This window comes from Ursus maritimus, unplaced genomic scaffold (genome assembly GCF_017311325.1).
Source record: "Ursus maritimus isolate PB19 unplaced genomic scaffold, ASM1731132v1 scaffold_7, whole genome shotgun sequence".
Classification (NCBI taxonomy): Eukaryota; Metazoa; Chordata; class Mammalia; order Carnivora; family Ursidae; genus Ursus; species Ursus maritimus.
The window spans coordinates 66,736,989-66,759,018 of record NW_024426885.1 but is presented as its reverse complement, the minus strand read 5'-3'; the positions used below and the strand labels follow the sequence as shown (position 1 = coordinate 66,759,018).

Sequence of the window (22,030 nt, the reverse complement as noted above, 5' to 3'; positions counted from 1 at the left end):
ACAATGGATTCCTATTCAACTGTTCAGAAGAATGAGCTAGATCGATCGTGCTGATATGGAACACTCTCTGGGAGATGCCAGTTCATGAAAAAGCGATATGTATGGTTGGGAATCATTTTGGGGAAAACGAAAATGGGTAGAAATGGGTATTTGTGTCTATATGTACATAGAGTACTGAGAGGGGAACATGAGAAACCGTAAAATGAAGTTACTTCTAGAGATCGGGAATCAAGGTTTGGGTGAAAGAGGAGTTTTTATTTACTTTTCATTTGACAACTTTGTAAATTATTCGAATTTTACCATGAGCCTGTATTACTTTTGTTATACAGAAGTATAACTGAAATGAAAAAGTGAAAACTTACACATACACAGCCTCTGTGGGTACGGTAGCCCCATTTTCTGGTCTTGTTCCCTGTAGCAGACATCCCTGGAAGGCCCACCACATCTTCTGGCCCACCCCCCAATTTTTGCTGCCACAAATTTAGACTTAGTTCCAGCAATTAGCACTCGGCCACAGGCCTGTGTCCTTCTACTTTCTACCCCAGGACCTTTACTGATGCCCTGAGTCTGACACCTGAGAGGTCCAGGGGATTTGAAGCCCCAAGGAGCAAGCTTGGGTAAGGAAGTGGCTTGTTGGGTAAAGTTCCTGTCCTTCAGTCCTTCAGAGCTCTGGCTCCAGGAGTCACTCTTCTCCCAGGGTCTGACACAGTCAAGCCTTGACAACCCACCCTTCCTCTCCATCTCCCTCTCTCTGCTCCCTCATTCCTCCTCTGGGATCAACACCCAAATAAGCCACTTCACCCATGTACTTGTCTCAGGATCTGCCTTGCAGGGAAGCCCAATGAAGTCACTCCCACAAGAATTGCAGTTCTTGGAAGCCACTGTTCTCTCAGCCAGTGGAATGGCTGTGTTGAGGTTGTGGGCCTCCCTGCCAGTGGTGGTCACATTAACAATGACCAAGATTCAGCAACATGGCAGGCCCTTTGCTGTGTGGACAGCCCCCTTTCATCATCCCAGTGATATGAAGTGGAAATTATTCTGATCCCCATTCTACACTTGAGAAAACATGGCGCAACTGGGGTCATGGAATCCGAGTCTCAGAGATCCCCAGGTAGGCAGCGCCCCAGCTCCAGATGGCCCCGCTCCGGCTGCACAGGCCCTTGCTTGTAGAGTCTGGTGATTGCAGGCCACATGCTGTGGGGTTCTTGTCAGCAGAGTTAAGAGACCAGTTACAAATCTAAACTGGACAAACCCAGACCAAGAGGTCATGATGCAAGAGTCAAGCACTTTGGGAACTGAGCGGTAATGATGGAGAAGGCATTTCCTCTCGGAAGGAAGGAGTCCCTTCAGCTGGGATCCAGGGAATCATCCCTCTCTGCTGTGTCTGTAGCCTTGGCCATAGGCTGGGTGCGGCACGCAAATTGGTGGGGGGTGGCGGGGGGGCTCGGGTGACCAGCCTGACTGTGGGAAACAGGTGTGACTCCTCCAGGGAAGAGCTGGAGCTGGAGAATGGAGCCCACATTTGAGGTGCGAAGCTCCCCCAAAGCTCTTGTGGGCAAGGTCTCCTGATCACCTGTCCTCCCAACGAGAGTATCCTTCAAACAGAAATCGTCGTGTGTGCACGCAAATGCAGCTTTGAGATGAATCATCAGCTCTTCCCTTCCAGCCCTGACCCCACCCCGAAAACCTCTCTCCCCATCGATGATTCGTAATTCCCTTTGGAGAAGGTGAGCAAGGGGAAAGGGGGCACCGGAAAACTGGTCTGACCCTGTTTAGAAATTTCTAAGAAGGCCCAGGTAGCAAGACCTCTGGGGCTGGGGCCAACCTGGGGGTGGCTCTTGGGGGTGGCCCCATGGTGACAGGTATCACACACACCTGGTCACGACTCCTCTTGGTGGCCGCCTCCATACTGGGATCGCACGTGGCACGTCTCTACGGACAGCCCTGTGGGAGTCTAAGAGGACAACCGCTGCCAGACACCAGTTCCTTGTCCTGAACCACAGGGTGTCCTTCCAAAGTCTCATGGATGAGGGGTGTGAGCAGGGTGGCAAGCAAGCAGGCAATTCAGAAGGACAAAGGAAAACAATTTTATTAGCAGAGAGCGCCAAGACAGAATTATTTGTTCTTTTACACGGACCAAAGCTCCGAGTATTCTTTGAGTAATATTTAATCAAAGGAGTGTTTTAAAGGTGGGTAGAGAAGCAAACATCTGAACCCAGGATTGACTAAAATTCTTTCCAGGTAAACATCCTGGACATGAAAACCATTGATTCTCAGGGGGTCCTGTCTCTACGGTCTTCAGAGAAGGGAAGAATAGTGAGCCTGAGGGCCTTTGGCCCAGCAAGGTCAGCAGGCGGTGATCGGGGCTTAAGGTTTCTGGTGCTCCAGAAAGCCCAGAGCTCAGAGACACCCCGACGGGTGCCTGAGTTTCCTGCGTGCGGGTTCCTCTAGAAGCTGAGTGTTCTGGTCCTCTTTTGTGAGGCTAATACTTGCGGGGCACGGGGGGCGGGGGGCACTGGGACTGTTAGCAGCCATTGACTCCTCTGGGGACTAGGGCTTTGTGAAAAGGTTTTGAAAGAGAGAAGGGAGGGATGGTATGGGTTGAACTGTGTCACCCCCAAATTCACATGTCAAAGGCATAGCCCTCAGTACCTCAGAGCGTGACCTTACCTGGAAACAGGGTTGGTGCAGATGTAATTCGTTATGATGAGGTCACACTGGAGGAGGCTGGGCCCTAATCCAGTAGGACTGGCGTCCTTGTAAAAGAGAAATTTGGAAACAGACATGCACACACAGCACCACGTGAGGACGGAGGCAGGGACCGGGGCGCTGCTTCCACAAGCCCGAGCTGCCCAAGGCTGGCAGACGGGCCTGCCACACGGTCCCAGGGGAAAGAGCCCTGCCACACCTGGGGCTTGCTCTGCGCTCCCCCAGAACGGGGAGACTATAAACTTCTGTGGTTCGAGTCACCCAGCCTGTGCTGTTCTCCCCCAGCAGCGTGAAGGGGCTGATACAAGGGTGGGGGCTGCAGTGGGGACGCATGGGAGGACACAGGCCACACGGAGGGAGGGAGGAAGCTGCCCAGGGTCTGGTGACCAATGAGAAGGAGCCATCCCGAGGGCCGGTCACCAGGCAGCTGCCTCCAGCCGGCCCTGCCCCCGCCTCTCCAAGGGAGTGGCGACCTTCACCTCTCTGCTCACCTGCTCGAGATAGAAAAGCTCCTGCGGTCTCCCTCCGGCAATCTGCTCCCACCCTGAAGGAGGAAGAGAAGATGATTCATATTGTTATCTGAGGCCGGATGGAGACGAACACTCCAGCTGATAAGTAGCCACTGGAAAGAAACAGGAACTCCCATCATGCCTCGCCCACTTTGGGCAAAACTCCGTATTCGATCTGCCTCCTACCTGCCTTCTTTTAGGATTTGCTGATGGATCTCGGTTTCCTGCCATGTGGAAAAACCCTTATGATAATTCATTATTCTTCCAAAGAGTCTCCCTGAAAGAGGCTTCGTGATCTAGAGTTCCAGTTTCACGCTGGAGTAAGGAGGAACATCCCAGAAGGCTGAACATGACCGTCTGCAGGACAAATACCTATGAGGAGCAGAAATGGTTTCAGCCTGAGAACACAGCATATCAGAGCCCCCTTTACAGACACCAGGACTGCCCTGGGAGTTTCCCTCTGCTGGGCAGAGGGATGGGCCTCCTGGGCCAGGCTGCTGAACATTCCGCTGCCATTTCTCAGGCCTGGTGACATTGGCCTCCACCACTTCTCCCTCCCCGGCCCGTGGCTTGACCTTGTGCCAAGTGTCGTGAACCAGTGGCACCTTGTGCACCCTGTCCATCTCTGCTACAGTGGAGAACTGTACCATCAATGTACCATCTAAACGTGTCCGTCTCCCCAGCCGCCTCCCCAACACACACACACACACACACACACACACACACACACACACACAAGCGCCCCCTCTTTCCTTCCTTACTCAGCGAATAGCACAACCATCCTCCTGGTCACCCAGCCTCAAAACCTTAGCACCATCTGTAATCTTGCCTCACCTGAATTGTCTACCCCCCATGTCTTCACGTCTTTTCCTTCCATTTGGCTTTTCCAGAGTTCAATTCTTCACCGTGTCTCCCTTAGACAATGCAGCGGCCTCCAGATTTCACTGTTGCCTGCCTCCAGCCTCCCCCACCCTGACCCATCTGCCCTGAGCCCCAGAGTCACCCTCAGAAAATATGGCTGCCCAGCCCAGATCCCTTCAATGGCTCCGCACTGTTGTATTTGAGATTCCTGCAATCTCGGGGGGATGTGGGGAGAATTTGGCATGGCCTATGTGGTGAGCAGAGAGTTTTCCCCCTACTTGCTCCTTGTCGGAGGCTGGCAGGGGAACAGTTAGCAAAAGACAAAGAAAGAAACTGCTAGGCCATTAGCGCCATTATGCCCAGGAATTATGCTTTAAGGAAAGCACACATGGTCTTTCTCCTGTTCCACTCTGGGACACCTGAAGGAACAGGGCAGAAGGAGAAGCAAAGTGGGCCCAGGCAGGCCAAGGCAGGAGTGAGGAGAGAGCTAGGGGCACCCACGTGCCCCCTCCGTTTTTAGGTCAGTATGGAGGCAAAATCAGGACCAAGCCTGTCATGAGAGCGCAGTGAAAGGGGCACCGTATCCCAGGTCTGTTCCCGTCCAGGGGTGATGATGGGCAGTGGTATCGGTTGGGGCTAATGATTCCCTTCTTCACCTCCCGCTTGCGGTGGAACCAGGGCAGAGCTGAATCTTGGGAAAGAGAGATGGATAGTCAAGAGGAGGGGAGGTGGCTTGAGGATGGGGACCTGGGGCCAACTGACAACTCTGAGCAGGGACCAGCTCTTAGCACCCCCTACACTCCCCTGACCCATTGCTGTGTTCACACTTCCCTCTGTCTATAAGTCTCTTCCTCATCTCTAAGTGCTAAAAGTCCAGCCATCACTGAAGATTAGCTCAAGTGTTGCCTCCTCCAGGAAGTGTTCCTTGATTTTCTAGGTCAGGATTAACTTCCCTTTCTCTTCACTCCCTTAACACTACGTTCACCTATCAAACCGCTTACCATGTTCATGTATTTTTGTACTATAGTGTGCAGACCCCCAGGAGCTGGCACGGTGCTTGACCACAGGTACTAAATAGATGCTTATGGAACTGAATGAAGGAAAGAACGAACAAGTGGAGATGGTAAAAGCTGCCTTTATCTGGACTCCTCTGCAGTAAGCAGCGTGTTCTCATATCTCATTGCTGCTCAACAAACCGCTAACTTGTTCATTTCATGGAGCTTGTGATGATAATCATCTTATCTCGTGTCATGATTTTTTACACACCTCCTTTGGGGGAGAATAAAGGGAAATGCCCAGAGCTTACTACTAATGCATTTTCTGAATATTCCAGGCAGCGTCAATCATTTGGGGCTCTAACCTGCACTGGGGTGCTTGGGGAGGCCCAGCTGGTGGGGCTGCTTTCTTGGGGGATATGACACCTGGTCACATGAGTATTTTGGATTCTGTGGAGTACCTTTTGGTTATTTTTAAACTATGCACGTACTTGACCTAGTCTTCCCAACATTGGAGGTGTAGGCAACACTGACCGTGGCGGAATGGCTTTCTAGACGAGGAGAGGCACTTTTTTTTTTTTTTTAGTATTTTATTTATTTATTAGAGAGAGAGCACAAGCGGGGGTTGGGGGGAGGGGGCAGAGGGAGAAGCAGACTCTCCACTGAGCAGGGAGCCCGATGCAGGGCTCAATCCTAGGACTCTGAGATCATGACTTGAGCTGAAGGCAGACGCTTCACTGACTGAGAGCCCCAGGCGTCCCAAGGAAAGGCACTTCTAAGGAGATAAAGGGCTCTCCCTGGGCCAGAGACGCCATTGGCTAAAGATCTGGCCATGCCCAGAGCCCAGGACGCTTCTGGTCCCACCTGGGGCAGAGCAAGTTCCCATCACACTTCCCGGTCCTCGGTGACGGGATTCCTGGGGTTGCCTCCTTCTCTCCCGTGGAACAGAGACTTGTTCTTGCCCCTGAGATCTTGAGGCAAGAAGCCAGGATTAGTCTGGCTCCAGGCCAAGGCAATCTTGCTGTCCCCTCTGCGCACCAGTAAAGCCTGGACACAGCCTGCGCCACCTGGGGCTTTGTCTAGAAACTTGCACCAGCCCTCCCCCCCCACCCCCCCCATGGCCCATTACCCTCCTCTCAGGCTCAAAGTTTGACTTTCTTTTCAAACTCACGGCTTTTGCAAACCATTGGAGAGGAGAAATCAGTCTGGAATTTTAAGCCTCTCAGCATAGTTGGCTCTGCCTGCAACCGGGGGAGGAGAAAAGCAGGGATAGACTCACCCTCCAGTGTCCCCGCTCCCGGGGTGGGGGCCGGGGGGGGGGCGGGTGTTTCAGATCAAGGCCCAGGGCTGCTGCCTGCTGTCACTTCCTTGCAGGCCAGGCGCTACTGCTCTCCCAGCTCCTCCCGCCGCGCCACTGCGAGGTGGGCTCACACTCAGGACAGCCTCCCCCTGTTGACAACCCACCGCGTGCCCGGCCTTGTGCAAAGTGCTTGGAATGCGTGCCATCTCCCGTCACGCTCACGGTCAGCCTTGTGCATCCTCCTCATGGAGGAGACGAAGGCTCAGAGTGTTCAAGGGACTTGCCCGAAGCATGTGTATACCCGCTCTGTCTGACTCCAGGCCTGAATTCTTCATGGGACCAGGTTCTAGGGTCTGGATTCATGGGCCCCATTGGAGGAATGTGACCCAGGGAGTTTGCTTTCTGGATCCTCTTTTCTTCCTACAGACTCGTTGTAAGATCAGACACTTCTGATGTTCCTTTTTGTTCCTGCCTCGGATATAGGATCTGATGTTAGCCTCTACCAGCTCTCGCAAGCCCAGCAGCCTCTTTTTCTAACGTCCCAGGTCATGGCCTCAAAACATAAAGGGATGGAATGACCCAGCCTGAGAGGCTGGCAAATAGGGTGAGACAGAGGTTGGCAGCGGGACCCTGCCACTGGTCTGCCCAGGTCCAAGCGCTGGTCCCACTTGCCATACGAGTTAGCCACTCGGTGCCTCAGTCTCTTCATCTGAGACATGGGGGTGCTCTGGGCTGAGTAGTATCTGCCCAAATACAAATGTTGGAGTCCTAACCCCTCAGTGCCTCAGAATGTGACCATATTCAGAGATTGGGTCTTTAAAGAGGTAATTAAGGTAAAAGGAGGCCCTTAGGGTGGGTCCTGATCCAGTCTGACTGGTGTCCTTACAAGGAGGGGACATTGGGACACACAGAGACACACCAGGGGTGTGTGGGCACGGAGGAAAGGCCATGTAAGGACACATGGAGAAAGCGGCCGTCTGCACGCCCAGGGGATTGACCTCTGGAGAAGCCAACCCTACCAACACCTCGATCTGGGACTAGCAGCTCTGGAACAGTGAGAAAACAAATGTCCATGGAAGCCCCCCGTCTGTGCCACTTTATGACAGCCGCCCCAGCAGACTAAGGCACGGGTGTCCATCGCCGTAACTCTTCTGGACCCATTCTGGTTCTGTTCGTTCTGGAATCAGACTGCCTGGGATCAAATCCCTGCTCAGGCCCTTCCCACCTGTGTGCTTCCGGGTGAGTCAGCTCCCTAAGCCTGTTCAGCCTCTGGGCTGAGGATACTCAGAGCCCTCGTCTTGCAGGGCTGCTACGAAGTCCGGAGAGTCTNCAGCAGGGAAGACACAGAGTGAGCAGGTGTGCAAGCAGGGTTTGGACACGGCCACTGTAACCAGGAGCACTCGACGGCAAGTCTGTACTCTCTTTCAGAAAAACTGTCTCCTTAGCCCATCGAAAGTGACCAGTTGTGAACTGCAGAAAGTACCAGAGCTCTCTGGGTGTTAACTCCCAGGCAGGACTTGACTTTTCTCTGGTCCCCGCCCCTAGCCAGTGTGGGGTTGGGGGGTGGGGAATGTCTGTGCGCCACTGGGCCTGCCCTTCTCAGCTCTCTGCCTCCTCTCCCCAGGCTCAGTCTCCTCCCACCTTCCAGCTCCTGCACAACCCAGGGCTTCCAGAGAAAATAACTGAAAACCCCAGGATAACTAGTGATTTACCTCATGGGAGGCAAACCCTGAAAACGGGACCAAAAATAGCGCTGGCCATTGCTCCTTCGTCCAGCGGAAGCGGCCGTTTCTCTCGTGGCTTGTGAGGTATGTGAGGCTTGGGAAGTCGTGTTGACGCTGTAAGACCATGCCCGAGGGGCTCTCCGGGGGTGCCTGACCCCGCACGGTGGGCACCGGCCGATCCTGCTCCCTGTGCAGGTGCGGGCCCGGGGAGGTCCACCTCCTCCGAAACCGGCTGGGCTCCTTTAGCAGGGGGGCTCCTGGCTCCCCCATCTCGACCCCCAGAAGCCAGACAGAGCCCTTGGTCAGGGCTCCACCCCAGTCTGCTGAGCAACCCAGAAACCAGGTGATTGGCAAACCCCAGCCCTTTCCTCTCTCTCCCCCGGGCAGGTTTCCCCAAGGGGGGTGACCGTCGGGACGCGGAGACGGAGGTCTGCTGGCTGGACTGGCTCGCGGCTCCCCGGGGTTTGGCCTTGGGCACATCCTGGCACGTCGCTGCACTGCCTTGGCTGCGTTATGAGCGCCTCACTTCGGCATGTACCTGTCGACTTTAGCTGTACCTTAGAAAGATTTCTAACAGACAGCCACGCTCTGTTTCCCAGAGGCCAAAGCTCACTGCGGGAGACAGCCTTTCTCATCGCTCCTGATGGGGCACACTGCTCCTCGCTCTCTCCTGCCTCCAAAATCAAAGATGTAGCCGAGAGAGAGAGAGAGAGAGAGAGAGAGAGAGAGAAACAGAGACGAGAGAGACAGAGAGACAGAGACAGAGAGACAGAGAGAGACAGAGAGAGAGAACAAGGGAGCAGCAATCCTGTATGCTGGGTGGTGGTGTCTGCTTCTGGACGACGGTCACAGAGCTTCTGCAGGGCCCGCATCCTCGCCAGGCTGGTCCCTGGGGGACCCCCGCCGCCCAAGGTCTTTCCACTTTTACTCCATTGACTTATTGCAGTAGAGACATTTCAGCTCCTGAGGGAAAGGCGGGGACTTCTAGAGGCAACTCAACCCATATACTGGATGATTAGAAGAAAAAAGAAGAAATCAGGAGAAAGAGGAGAAGGGGATGTTCACCACTTCTTTCCTTTTCTCCTTTTGGCAGGACAAGTGCTGAGAACGAACGCCAGGATTCAAGCGTCTGCTAAAAGTGAGGCCGTTTCGTACAAATTCCCTATTTCCTTTCCCCTTCCTTTCCTTTTGGTTCATCATGGGAATGTCTGAATTTTCCCTGAATGAGTCATGGCGCAGGCCTTCCCTTGGCAGTCGATGAGAGCTGCTTCTGAAAACGTTCTGGTATTTCCCTGAGAGCACTTCCCAGAGCTTCAGAAAATTGCGCACAGCCCAAGTGACTCAGGTTCTTCTGCTGAAACTGCTCCGTCTTAATTTACCCATTTCACAGCTCCAACAAGACACACAGTGAGAGGCGGCAGGCCCACTGCAAGTCGTCTGGCCCGCACGTCCTGGGATCTGGGGCCGTGCAAGGGGAGCCCAGGGGGAAAGGCAGAAGAGACGCCGGGTAGACAAGCCCTCCCGTAAAAATCGTTATTACAGCTGCTAAAGCCCTAGAAAAGCCCTCCTGGAAGGGAAGCGGCAGAACAGAGGCTCACTGCCTGCTTGGGTGTCAGGGCAGGGGATGGACCACCAAATCCGGAGCCGGGAGACCCTGCTTGGCCGCCCACCACCACCTCCAGTCCACTGTGCCAGAGTGATGGGGGCAAGTCACTGCCCTCTCCGGACCCTTGCTCTGATACGGCGCCCTGGCAGGGAGGGCCCAGGAGTTTCACGCGGGAGTCACCGGGTTAGTAATGTGGTGCAGTATCCCCCCACCCTCTACAGTCTATTTATTTGATTGCAAATACTTAGAGGGCATTTACTCTGTGCTGGGCCCTGTTCTAAACCTTTACATACCCTAATTCACTTAATCCTTACTCGAAAGAGAGATGCTACTATTACCATTCCCATTTACAGAGGAGGATGTGAGGTATGGAGAGATTAAGGTTAAAAACATGAACAGATGAAGAGATTAAACCAGGAGAGATTATCTTCTCTAACTCAGTGAGATGGCAAGGGGCAGAGCTGGGCTGGGAATGCAGTCAGCCTCTGCCCAGGGCGGTGCCTGCACCCTGCCGTCCTGATAACGCTACCCTCCAGGCTCCTGACTCTTTGGAGGCTACCACTGCCAATAGATTTATGTATCTTTTTAAAAAAACACTGTAGGGCATTTATACATTTATATACACACATGCACATATAGCATATATTATATATATAAAACATAGATATATATTCTTTCTTTTTTGAATAGTAACATTTATGTATTCTCCTTTTTTGCACCAAATGCAAGAATGTGATCTTTCCATATCAATTTATTCTTTTAAACAACCGCGGAGTATATTTCACTGTATCAGCCGTAATTTATAACCTACCGCCTACTGATTCCCATTTAGGCTGCTTCCATTATTTTACAATCATGACAATGCTGCAGTGAACGCTCTTATAGTCATTTTGTGCAAGCGAGGCTGTGGCGAGCAGACTGGCCCCCCCCTCAAGATGTTCATGCTCTAATCCTTTGAACTTGTGAAAATGCTACGTCCTCTGGTGAAAGGGACTTTGCAGATGTGATTACAATCATGGACCTTAAAAAAGAAAGGTTATCCTAGCTTCTCTGGGTGTATAGTTTAACCACATGAACCCAGCTAAAGGCAGGAGAGATGTGGGGATGCCAGAAAGATCTGAATCTTGAGAAGGACTCAGTCCACCATTGGTGGCTTTAAAGGTAGAGGGGACCATGAGCCAGTGTATGCAGGCAGCTTCTAGAAGCCAAGAATGAGCCCTGACCAAAAGCCAGCAAAGAAAGGGGGACCTCAGTGCTACAGTCAGTTGGAACTGAAATCAGCCAACAATCAGACTGAGCCTGGAACAAAATTCTTCCCCAGGACTCGATGTAAGAGTCAGGCCACCACTTGGTTTCAGCCTTGAAAGCGAGAAACCAGCAGAGCCTTCTAACTCTCCAAGATACAGAAGCACCAGATAGTAAACCTGTGTTATTTTAAACACTAAATTTGTGGTAACCTATTACAGAAGCAATAGAAAAACACACTGTGGAGTTAGTAGGAGAGCTGGGTGAAGAGTATATGCGTTCGGCATTTTGATAGGTGCTGCCAAACTGCTCTCCTTGGAAATATAACCAAGTTACAATCACCAGTTATAGAGGAGGGGCTGTTTCCCCACATCTTCACTCACTCAGTATGTCATCAAACTTTCAGAACTTCACCAGTTCGATAAAGAAGGTTCCCTGAGCTTGCACTTAGACAGCAAGACCTCTGTTTCAATGTAGATTCGACATCCGCTTGGAGTTGTTTTGGGTGCAAAGAGATCCTGATAGAGAATGCCAGGGCTCTCTTGGGGAGCGCCGCTGCCAAGCAGGCTTAGAGAGACAGCTCACCTCCCCCTCCTGTGCAATGAGAGGCAGGTAGGGAAGGTCCTGGGATCAGCCCCAGCTTGGGGAGGGGCGCTTGGGACTATGGAGCATCAAGCCAAGGAAGACTAAAGTCAGTGACCCAGGTGTGGTTGGCTACAAAGGAGGAGTCCAAGTGTTGTCTCCTTGGGAGGAAGGGGAGGACAAAGACAGTCTGAAGCAGCTGCAAAAGATGGGGCGCAGGGCGCGTGTCTGTGAAGCACATAGGACAGTGGTATGCAGAGTATGCAGCTTTTGGAAGAGCCCTAAGGCCCTGCTGGGTTTAGACTCAGCAGTGAAAGGATTGTGAGCTCTGCATGAGAACTGGGAGGGAGGGGAGTCTGGCTGACTTAGAAACAGAAGTTCAGCTCTAGACACTCTGGGGTCCTTTCAAGGTGGGAACCAGAAACCTCTGTCCCTCCTGGTCTGGCCAAGCCCGGAGCAAGAAGCAGTTGGAAAGGCTGGGAGAGTGAGGAGCCATATGAGGGTCCCGGAGGGAGGGAAAGAAGCCTACACAACAAGAGACAGCAGTGGCAGCAGCGGGGGAACCCTGCCAAGCAGCTTCAACACATGCAGCGCCCCCTACTGGCCTATGTGAGTGAGCCCGTGAGAAAGTCAGAGGAAGGTCTCAAACCAGTGTTTCCAGAGAAACACCACCACACAGGAGGAAGGGTCTGGATTGTGGAGGCAGAAAGAACTGAGTTCACATCCTGGCTCAGTCACTCAACAGCTATGAGATCTGCCTGAAGATGCCCACAGTCCCGAGGCTTTACTCTCTGTACCAGAAAATGGAAGTCATAAAACCTTTGGGCTATTGTAAGGATGAGAAATAAACATGCAGATAAACACAGTAAACGGACACATACATGCATGTGTACTTGTGCGTACGTACTTATATGCATGTGTGCACAGACACGTGCATATATTTACATACATGCGTATGTGAATATACACATATGAGGCCTGTGTATACACACATGGTGCGTATGCACGTGCATCTACATGAGCACATGCACACATGTGTGTACACGTGTATGCACATACATATATGTACGTGTGTGTACACATACACGTGCGACAGAGAAAGTACTACATGGTAAGAACTCAGTAAATGCTAGTCACTATATACTCAGAATTCATTAAAATATATCTGAGGGGCGCCCGGCTGGCTCAGTCGGTGGAGGACGGGATTCTTGAGCTCAGGGTTGTGAGTTCGAGCCCCATGTTGGGTGTAGAGATGACTTAATAAAATCTTTAAAGAACTAATACAATTATCTGAGAAATTACCTAGTGTATTTACGGATGGAAAACCAAGGCTCAGGAAAGTCTGATGATAAGCTCAGGGTCAGGCCACAAAAGACATGAACCCTGATCCCCCTCAAGCCCAACGTGGTGCATTTTCACCCTGCCCAGCCCTTGTCCAGACGCCTGGAACAATGACAAGCCCCCCCTGAAGAGGCCAGGCATCCTTCCCAGGGAGAGCACTGCTCCACGGCGACCCATCAGTTCCATATCAGAGCCCGTGCCGGGCGGGGGGGGGGGTTATGATGCTTCCCCCGCAGCCCCGTGTTCTCCGGTGGAGTTAACACTGGGGCAATGAAATACAGAACTCACAGGGAAATGTCGCCATGGCAAAGGCTGCAGAACCAAGTCATTTTCTTTCTTGGGAAGAAAGAGAAAAGATTACTATAATTGACCTCTCCTTGGGGCAGAGTGAACTCTAGAGAAAATGAAACTCTGAAATGAGTCATTTCTAGATTATTCATCTAAGTGTCTCCCAAATGTCAGTTCACACACTACTGTCCCAGAGTCACCTGGGTGCCTGTTGGAACTACAACTTCTAGGGCCCCCCTTTGACCTGCTAAACTGGGTCTCGAGGAATGAGGTTTGGGATGCTGATTTGTAACAAGCCCATCTGGGTGATTGGGATCTGTAGCTGGGGTGGGACGAGGCTGTCCAGCATCCTCGACAGAAGGCAGTCCTGCAGGCTGCTTGCCTAAGTGGCGGGAGCCCCCTACCCCAGAGCCAGCCTGCTCTGGGGGCTTACAGCCCCACCAGAAACTCCTTCCTTGGAGCCACACTCCTCCCTCTAAGTGCCACCGGTTCAGCAAGCTTTCCAGAAAAGTCAAACTCGATGCTTTCATCAACATGACAGCCTTCAAGCATTCAGGGTCAAGGAAGCAAGTCTAGTCTTTGCTGTTTTCCAAACTCCTCCTGGGGTACGAGGGCCTCTTTCTGCCTCTCAGCTGTCTTCACGGCGATGCCCAGGTACCTAGGCCTCCTTCCGCATCTCTGTGCTCTTTCCATTCAGGGATCTGTTTCCGTCTATGTTGGAGCTAACTGCGGGCTCTGCTCTCACCATGCTCATGCGCTCGGGAGCTCCAGCAGCTCAATGTGTCACTCTGGTTCCACGTGTGTTAACAGGAGGGCTTGAGCCAGTGGTGGCTGTGGTGTGGGGATGCCGGCGATCTGCGGGTGGGGGACACGGGGCAGGGAGGGTCTCCGCAGCTCTGTTATGTCATCTATATTTGCAGTAAACCCTAAATCTGAGATGATGGCATGAGACGTCTATATGTCACCGTCTTGTCATTTAAATATTCCGCTTGTCTTGTTTCCCACCCTGTTCTGGCCACTTTGCGCTATTGCAAAATTGCGTTTCTTCTCATTTCCTTTTTTACTCATTTTATCTGTAAGACCAGATGTGGCTCTTGCTCTTAGTTACCAATGTCCCTCTCCACCCCGCAGTTATGTGGTCAGAACGTTCCGTGGAGGTGTGGGTTATGGATCAAGTTCTCCAGAAGCTTCTGTGCTCTCAGACAGCAGACCTATAATTCAGGTGGCAGGTGGAGTGTGGCTGTAGGGAACAGCCTATGGAGCTGAGGAAACCCTTCCAGTGACAGCTGAGGGATCAAAGACCAATAAATCCACTGGACAGAAGACAAATCGGAAACTCAGAAAAGTGGCATTTCTTCGACTGCAGAGTTAGTTAATAATTGAGTCAGAACCAGAACTTGTAAAAGTTATATGACACATTTTATAATGTTATTGTATTTTTCATTAGGTAACACATCCCAGTGGCTCAAAAATCGAAATGATATAACACGGTATACATGGAGATGAATCCTGCCCACCTCCTTCCTCTCCTACCTGCTCCGTCTTTCCTTTCTTCTGTCTCCTTCTAGTATTTCTTCCTGTAGATATAAGGGCATGGTATGATTGTCTACTCTTTTTTTTTTTTTTTTGCCCCAGAGGTAGCATATGAAATATGCTGCTCTATTTTGTTTTCTCACTTAGGAAATCCTGGACGGCTTATAATCATCATAATTTTTTATAGCAGCATTGCACACAGTCCTTTCTGTGGATGCACCATACTGTCTTTTAGCAGTTTGACTGAGACAGAAGTCAGATACGATAGCATTTATGTACTTAGGGTATATAATTCAGTTTTTAGTATATTCAGAGGTGTACAACCTGGACACACAACCATAGCTTTTCAACCAGTCACCTAGGAAGAAACAACTTGGATTATTTCTAATTTGTTATTATTTAAAAAAAAAAAGCAGGGAACATTCTAGTTTATGGCTCTTTGTGCAATTTGTGGGCACTTCTCTAGGAAATGGCTCGGAGCAGAAGCGCGGCAGGACTGAAGGTGTGCACATCTGAAATTCTGGTGTCTACTTGTTCTCCGGGTTGATCATACTACCTTTACCCACCATGAGGGAGAGGGCCTTCCTCCCTGATGCCCTCCGTCCCTCCCACAGGCCAGTGTGGGACATTATTATTCTTTAAAATGTTCACTTATGTGAAGAGTAAAACATGTCATCTCATTGTAGCTTCAATCAGTCATCAGTTATACCTTTATTCTAAAAATATGTTTTCTGTTGTGGTAGCCAGCCTCCAAGATGGCTCCAAATGATCTTAGCCTGCCTTGTCTGTTCCCCTCCCACCGTGAACCAGGGCTGGCCCGTATTCCTCATAGAATGTGGCAGGGGCAGGGGGCGTGACTTCCCTGGCCAGGTCATAAAATGCCCCTTCACGCGGCCTCGTGGATTGCATTCTCCAGGGGAAGCCAGCTACAGTACGGTAAAGGCACACTCTCAAGAGGCCTGCATGCAGAAAACCCACCAGTCAGCCCCAGTTTGCCAGCCGTGTGAGTGAGCCACCTTCCAAGCAATTCTCTAGCCCCAGTCAAACGTCCAGATGACTGTGACCCCAGCTGGCAACCTCAGAAAAGCCTTGAGCCAGAACCATCCAACTGAGCCACTCCGGAATCCCTGCCTCCAGAAGCAGGAGAGAAAATAAATGGTATTTGTTGTCCTATGCCCCTGGAGAGATTTATTACGCAGTGATAGATAACCACTGTGGTCAATAAATGTGCAGAGCATAACTGCTAACCCTTAGCGTGTTTTAAAAGATGGCTTAATACAGAGCGAGTTATAAATTCACATACCTTAATATAAATCAGTACGTTCCATCTCAGCTTTAATTGTTATTGATGATTGCTTGCTCCCGTGTTCTGCTTTAAAGAGAAATATTAGGGGTGCCTGGGTGGCTCAGTCAGTTAAGCATCTGACTCTTGATTTCAGCTCAGCTCATGATCTCAGGGGGGTGAGATCTAGCCAAGCATCGGGCTCCGTGCAGTGCATGGAGCCTGCTTAAGGTTCTCTCTCTCCCTCTCCCTCTCCCCCTTCCCACCTCTCTAAAAAAAAGTTAAAGAGGAAGTAGTAGCGTGTATATTTACACTCCTTAAGTGACACAGGGTGCCACATCTCATTGCTGGCTCCTGAACGAGCCATCCCAGCCCCACCCAACTTGGCAAGGCTTCCCAGGGGTTTTGGGTCAAAACTATTAACTCCTATCAAAAACTTTTTTTTTTTCCCCTGAGGACGCCTACCATCTGTTCCATGGTACCTGCGTTTCTAGAACAAGCATTTCTGGACTTGCATTTTGGCAGTGGTCCAAATTGCTTGATTGTTTCATTTTCAAATGGGACAATGATTTCGTTTTGTTTCGTTTCTACCTGACCCACTTCTCCAGCCTAAGACCTGCCCTTTCTGGACTCCTTTTCACAGAGCCATCATCCGTATTTTGCACGTACACAGATAGCTTAACAACAAATTGATAACAACCAGAAAATCACGAGTTGGCACTGGCAGGCACTTTTGTTAGAAAAACTATTAATTTACAGCCACATTCTACTCTTAAAAAAGCAGCTCATTTCTAGAAGAGCCTGCTGAAGAGAGGGAACATTCGCAGAGGGTTTCCTCATGAACCTGAGGCAGCCTGCTTGTCAATAAATACACTCTCTTCATTTGGATACGACCTTGACGTAGAGGCTACTTTGCACAGAACATTAAAGATTGATTGCACATCAACAGCCCTGCTAGGGTTCCAGGAGTTCCAAGCCTGACTTTTCCAGAGACTATTCAGAGTGGCCAGATCCATCTATTTTAAAGACCTAAGAACTCACTTTAAAAGACAAGTTTTAAAATAGGGACATACAGATACTTTCCTCGTGGCTATAATACCTCTTCCGTGCAGAGGCAACTTCTGTCGGAGGTGTCAAGGCTGCACTGACCAGTATGGTGGCCACTGGCCACATGTGGCTACTTCAATCTAAATTCAAAGTAATTCGTATTAAACTAAGTTACAAATTCCGTCCCTCAGTCACACTGGCTACATTTCAAGCACTCAGTAGCCACATGTGGCTGGTGGATGCTGGCCTCAAGACTGCAGATTATATAGCACTGTTCCAGAGTTCGGAAAGTTCTATTGGTCAACTCTGGTTTCGAGTTTTGCCCCATCCCTTTTGTGGGAAAATAAATAGAACAAAGCATGCTCCGACCCCAAAGGGACAAGACTGTTCGAGTCGGAATTTTCTCCACTCAGATTTAGCTATTATTTCCTGAGTAGGGAGGCCCAATGGTTAAAAATAATCAAATTTTGATATTTGAGTACATGCAAAGCCAAGATGGAATTCTCTCTCGTCCCTGTTAAAAACAAATAACAGAAAAGAACACTAAGAAAACATGGGGTTCACTTACTGGGTGTTTGTGATATTTTGACAAATGGAGGAGAGATCATGCTTTCCTACTTTATAGAAGCAATGATTGCAAGAGCTAGTTAATGTTTGCAAATCCTTCTAAGGATGGAAAGCACAGTTACGTAAGTGCCAAGTGCTATTTCATTATTTATTAACATCCTTATTAGTAACAGGAAAGCGAATGCCTTGTTATAAAGGATTTTCTTCAGATATGTGAGCTTCCAAAATATATTTTGAACATCCAACTCTCCTAAAATTTTAAAGGGGAAATAAAACAAACTCAAAAAAAAAAAAAAAAGGATGCATGGAAAATCTGCCAGCAAAGTAGACAGCATCCATTTATAAAGTACAAACAGTGTTATGTTTCCTAAGTTATAGTCAAGAATATTCTGCAGGGAATACCAGTCACCTTAGGAACTTTTGTTGGCTTTCCTTGCTCAACAGAAACAAATCTATAAGGGTGGCAGTGTCCCTAGCTCACACCAGTTATGAGCAAACAGCAACAATAAAAGTAATAGTGAACATTTATCGAAAACTTACGTCAGGCTCTGGCTAGAAGCGTCCCATGCATTGTCTCATTTAATCCTCTCAAGATCCAGAAGTCAGGAAGTATGAGTTAAGTAGCTCCCTTCTACAGATATGCCAACCAAGCCAAAAGAGGGTTTCCTGAAAGTAGTAGGTGGTGAGGGACTGCAAGGTCTTGACAGGTGGAGTTCTGCCTCCTGTGGTGGGATTTGACTCTGGTAGTATCTGGAGGAAGCCCTGAGTGGAAGAGGGTTCACATTTGCTGCAGTCCAAGACGGGAAACCGTCCATCTGAGGCCCCCAAACTCAATGCCAGTTACAAATGAAAACATATATCATAGTGTCCTGAGGCCTCAGGGGTTTCCATTTGCTAAAAAGAGGACATTTGGAAAACTAGAATCCCTACCGAGGGTCCTAATGTCTTCAGGAAGAGTTGCTCAAAGTTTATAGGAAATGGAAGACAGTACAGAGAAAGTCAGAAGGTGAAGTGACTCTTAATTAATTACTCTCCCCCCAGGTGATCACAGGTGAAACATTCATGAACCCCTTTTCTGTGATAGAATACTTTTTTTTTTTTTAAAGATTTTATTTATTTATGTGACAGAGAGACAGCCAGTGAGAGAGGGAACACAGCAGGGGAGTGAGAGAGGAAGAAGCAGGCTCCCAGCGGAGGAGCCCGATGTGGGACTTGATCCCGGAATGCCAGGATCACGCCCTGAGCCGAAGGCAGACGCTTTAACGACTGCGCTACCCAGGCGCCCCTCTGTGATAGAATACTTAAACAGACTTAGCGTCTGACTCTTACCACCTTCATGATGCTCAAGGATGCTAACCTTTCCACTAAAATTTCACAAAACAGGAAGTGCCCCCCCACCCTGCCCCAATACAGAAATTAGTGAATATCTGAGAAGTTGGGTTCTGATGACCTCACCACCAGCAGTTTGCCTGGGGCTGGGGGTGCGGGGCCATGGATAAAATCTCTGAGAGGTTTTTGAACAATGTATGCCAAGGACAGTCTGGAAGGGTCTGTGGTGATGGTGAGTGCTCTGTGATTCCCGCAGACAGGAGGGCTAGCAGAATCCCAAAGGGAATGCTGCCGGGTTTTAGGGAAGACGGTTTCTAAGAAGAGGGTACTCTCAGGGGCTCTGGTTGCTCCTCAGGGGCCCCAGTGCTGTGCCAGCGGAAATTGCTCAAAGTCCATCTTCTTCCTTCTTCTCTGGAAGCAGGGGTTTGGGGCTGAAAGACCCCCGACAAAATATAAAGGGGCAAATATTTAGGAAGCAAAGCCCGATTCTGCCCCTGTATTTGGCTCCCCATCTTAATCATGGGGCTGTGAGTAGTCATCGGTCTTGGGGTCACCCTCCCAGACTTGCACAAAGCTGACTGGGACCAGCTCCATTATTGGTGAATAACTTCAAGAGTGGAAACTGACAAAGATGGGAGGGGGGTGAAGGGAGGGCCCATCTTATTCTAGGTGCCTAAGAGAGGAGGTAACCAACCTTTGGCACATTTAAGCTCGTTGATATTCACCCCAAGCCTTAATTATTTTCACGTGTATCACAGGAAGATTTTAGGTAAGAATAGGTCAAGGAACCAAATTACTTTTACATTCCAGAACTCCTTCCTCTCTGACCCCTTATCTCAACCTTTGATGCTCCCCTCTGAGAGCAAGGGGAGCGGCTTAAGTGCTGGGAAAAGCCTGGCTGCCTGGTGCCTGTGAAGTCTGAGTCCTGGGGTGAGTAATGTGAAGTGGGCTCAAGATCTCCTTACCCGTCGGAACTTGCAGATTTCACCAGGAAAGCAATCTGTACAGTAGGACTTTTCAAAGACTTTTCTATTGTTTGGTTCTTTTTGGGTTCTTCAGAAGTGGCTCCCACCCTCAAGGAGCTTGCAGTCCCCTGGGGCGGAGGAAACAGATGCTTGCGTCCGTCTCCTGCGTGTCTCCCTACCTGGAATGTAAGTTCCAAGAGAGCAGGCATCACCCAACCCATTCCCTGAGGTTTGGCCAGCACCCAGGACAGGGTCAAGAAGGAACAGGTGTTCACTGCGCATTTGCTGAATAAATCTAAGGAGAAAGACAGGGAGATACAAGAAAGATACGTAGTGTTACGGCACTTAGCAGGAGGACATCTTAACTACCCCTGGGAGGACAAAGCAAAGATTTATAAAGAAGGGGTATGTAGCGTTCTAATTGTTACCGAGTGAACTGAACCCAACAGTTAACCGAGCAGTAGTTCATCAATTTGCCCGATATGAAGTTTCCAATAAGCAATGGAACCCATACCGAAACTCACCCCATTATTTTATTTTCATTTAAAAGCGTAATCTCTCGGAAAGCACATTTTACAAAATGCACGTACATTTCCTTCAATATTCAATTCCAGGTACTTTCATTTTCTGCTTGTGGTTTCTGGATGGAATGGTTGCAGAGTGGCGTGTGTTCATTAGAATCAAGGGTTACCTGTGCCATAGTTACCGGCAAGTTAGAACCTGACGCCCGATGCTTGATTTAGAAACAGAAGGTTGCAGCACGCTGGGCTGCATTGATCATTCATTCAGGAAGGTCTGTGGGTGACTACCGCGTGGGGGATGGAGCTCTGATGAATGACGGGGCGTCTTCGTTGAAGGCCGAAGTGAATCATCTTTGTGTGGCTGCTTGAAGGCGAGGAGATGGGCGAGGTGAATTCTCAATCTGATGCCCCCCACTTTGAATCATGACAACTGACATGCCAAGGTATTTATTTACCGACCGCTGTGCACAAGGCCTGTGTTGTTTAGTAAAGAGTATACATAACGAGTTGTGAGAGATGGTCCCTGCCTGAAAGGAGCTCATGCTCCGTAGGAACACATCAGCCGAAGGACAGGTCATATGAAGCAGTGAGAAGGGCCAAGAATATGTTGGCTCCCACCCACCGCCCCAGCCCTGCCCTGCCCTCCCCTGCCCTCCCCAGTTCTCTGCTGCCCCTCAGTCCCAGCCCAGTCCCAGCCCAATTTCCACAGGCAGGAAGTGTACATAGAGCCCCTGCCCCCATTCAGTTCCAGGACGTGTGGGATGTTGTACAAAGCCTTAGAAGTGTCTGACATAGTAAATGCTCAACAAGGGATTTTTTTAAAAAGATTTTATTTATTTATTTGAGAGAGAGAAAGTGAGAGAGAGAAAGCACTTGCATGAGCTAGGGGGAGGGGCAGAGAGAGAAGCAGGCTCCTATCTGAGCGGGGAGCCCGATGGGGGACTCAATCCTAGGACCCTGGGATCATGACCTGAGCCAAAGGCAGATACTTCACTGACTGAGCCACCCAGGTGCCCCTCACCAAGGGACTTTTGGATGTGACCAGGAGGCAGGATAAGGGACATGCACAGAACACACAGAAATCAAGGTGGGAACTGCTTAGGCAGGTCAGAAAAAGCCTTCTAGAAGAAGAAGGGCTCAGCCCCAGTGTTGGAAGAGTTCGCCAGTGGGCATGGGGGGCATTCCAGGCGGGGGAAGGACAGTGCCTAAAGGAGGAGGGTACCGGGTACGGCTGAGCTTGCCTCTGGTCGGGATGGAGTTGGGGCTGAGTTGGGGCAGAGATCCAGGCCGGACTCCAAGTGTCCTGTTGTGCGAGCTGCCCCGAGGGCACACCTGGGGTCCACTTCTTTGCAGGCACTGTGTGCACCATGGTATGGGAGAGAGGCACAGCCTGGCTCTGTGGGGTGCGAGGAGCAAAGGCATGAGCGAGCGAGTGGGCACTGGGAGCAATGATGAAGACCGACTCTGCCTCCTCCCTTGCCTGGACCCCCGCCCAGGCCACCGCACTGGTCGGGACCCAGCACTACAGGGCCAGGTGGCTGGCTTGGGAGGGAGCCTAGCAGTGTGTGCGTGAGGTCATACGGGTTTGTGATCTTTGTGTATTCTTTTTCTTGAAGTAGACTCTTA

At 50.3% G+C, this 22,030-nt stretch overlaps 1 long non-coding RNA gene across 2 annotated transcripts in view; it reads left to right on the top strand.

Annotated features, from left to right (window-relative positions):
* The first annotated feature begins 7,978 nt into the window (after positions 1-7,978).
* LOC103661866 overlaps positions 7,979-22,030 on the top strand; it is a 61,480-nt gene continuing 47,428 nt past the window's right edge. For both annotated transcript variants that reach the window (XR_568290.2, XR_568291.1), the window contains exons 1-2: positions 7,979-8,182; positions 9,192-9,236. This is a non-coding gene — a long non-coding RNA (uncharacterized LOC103661866). The remainder of the gene's footprint in view (positions 8,183-9,191; positions 9,237-22,030) is intronic.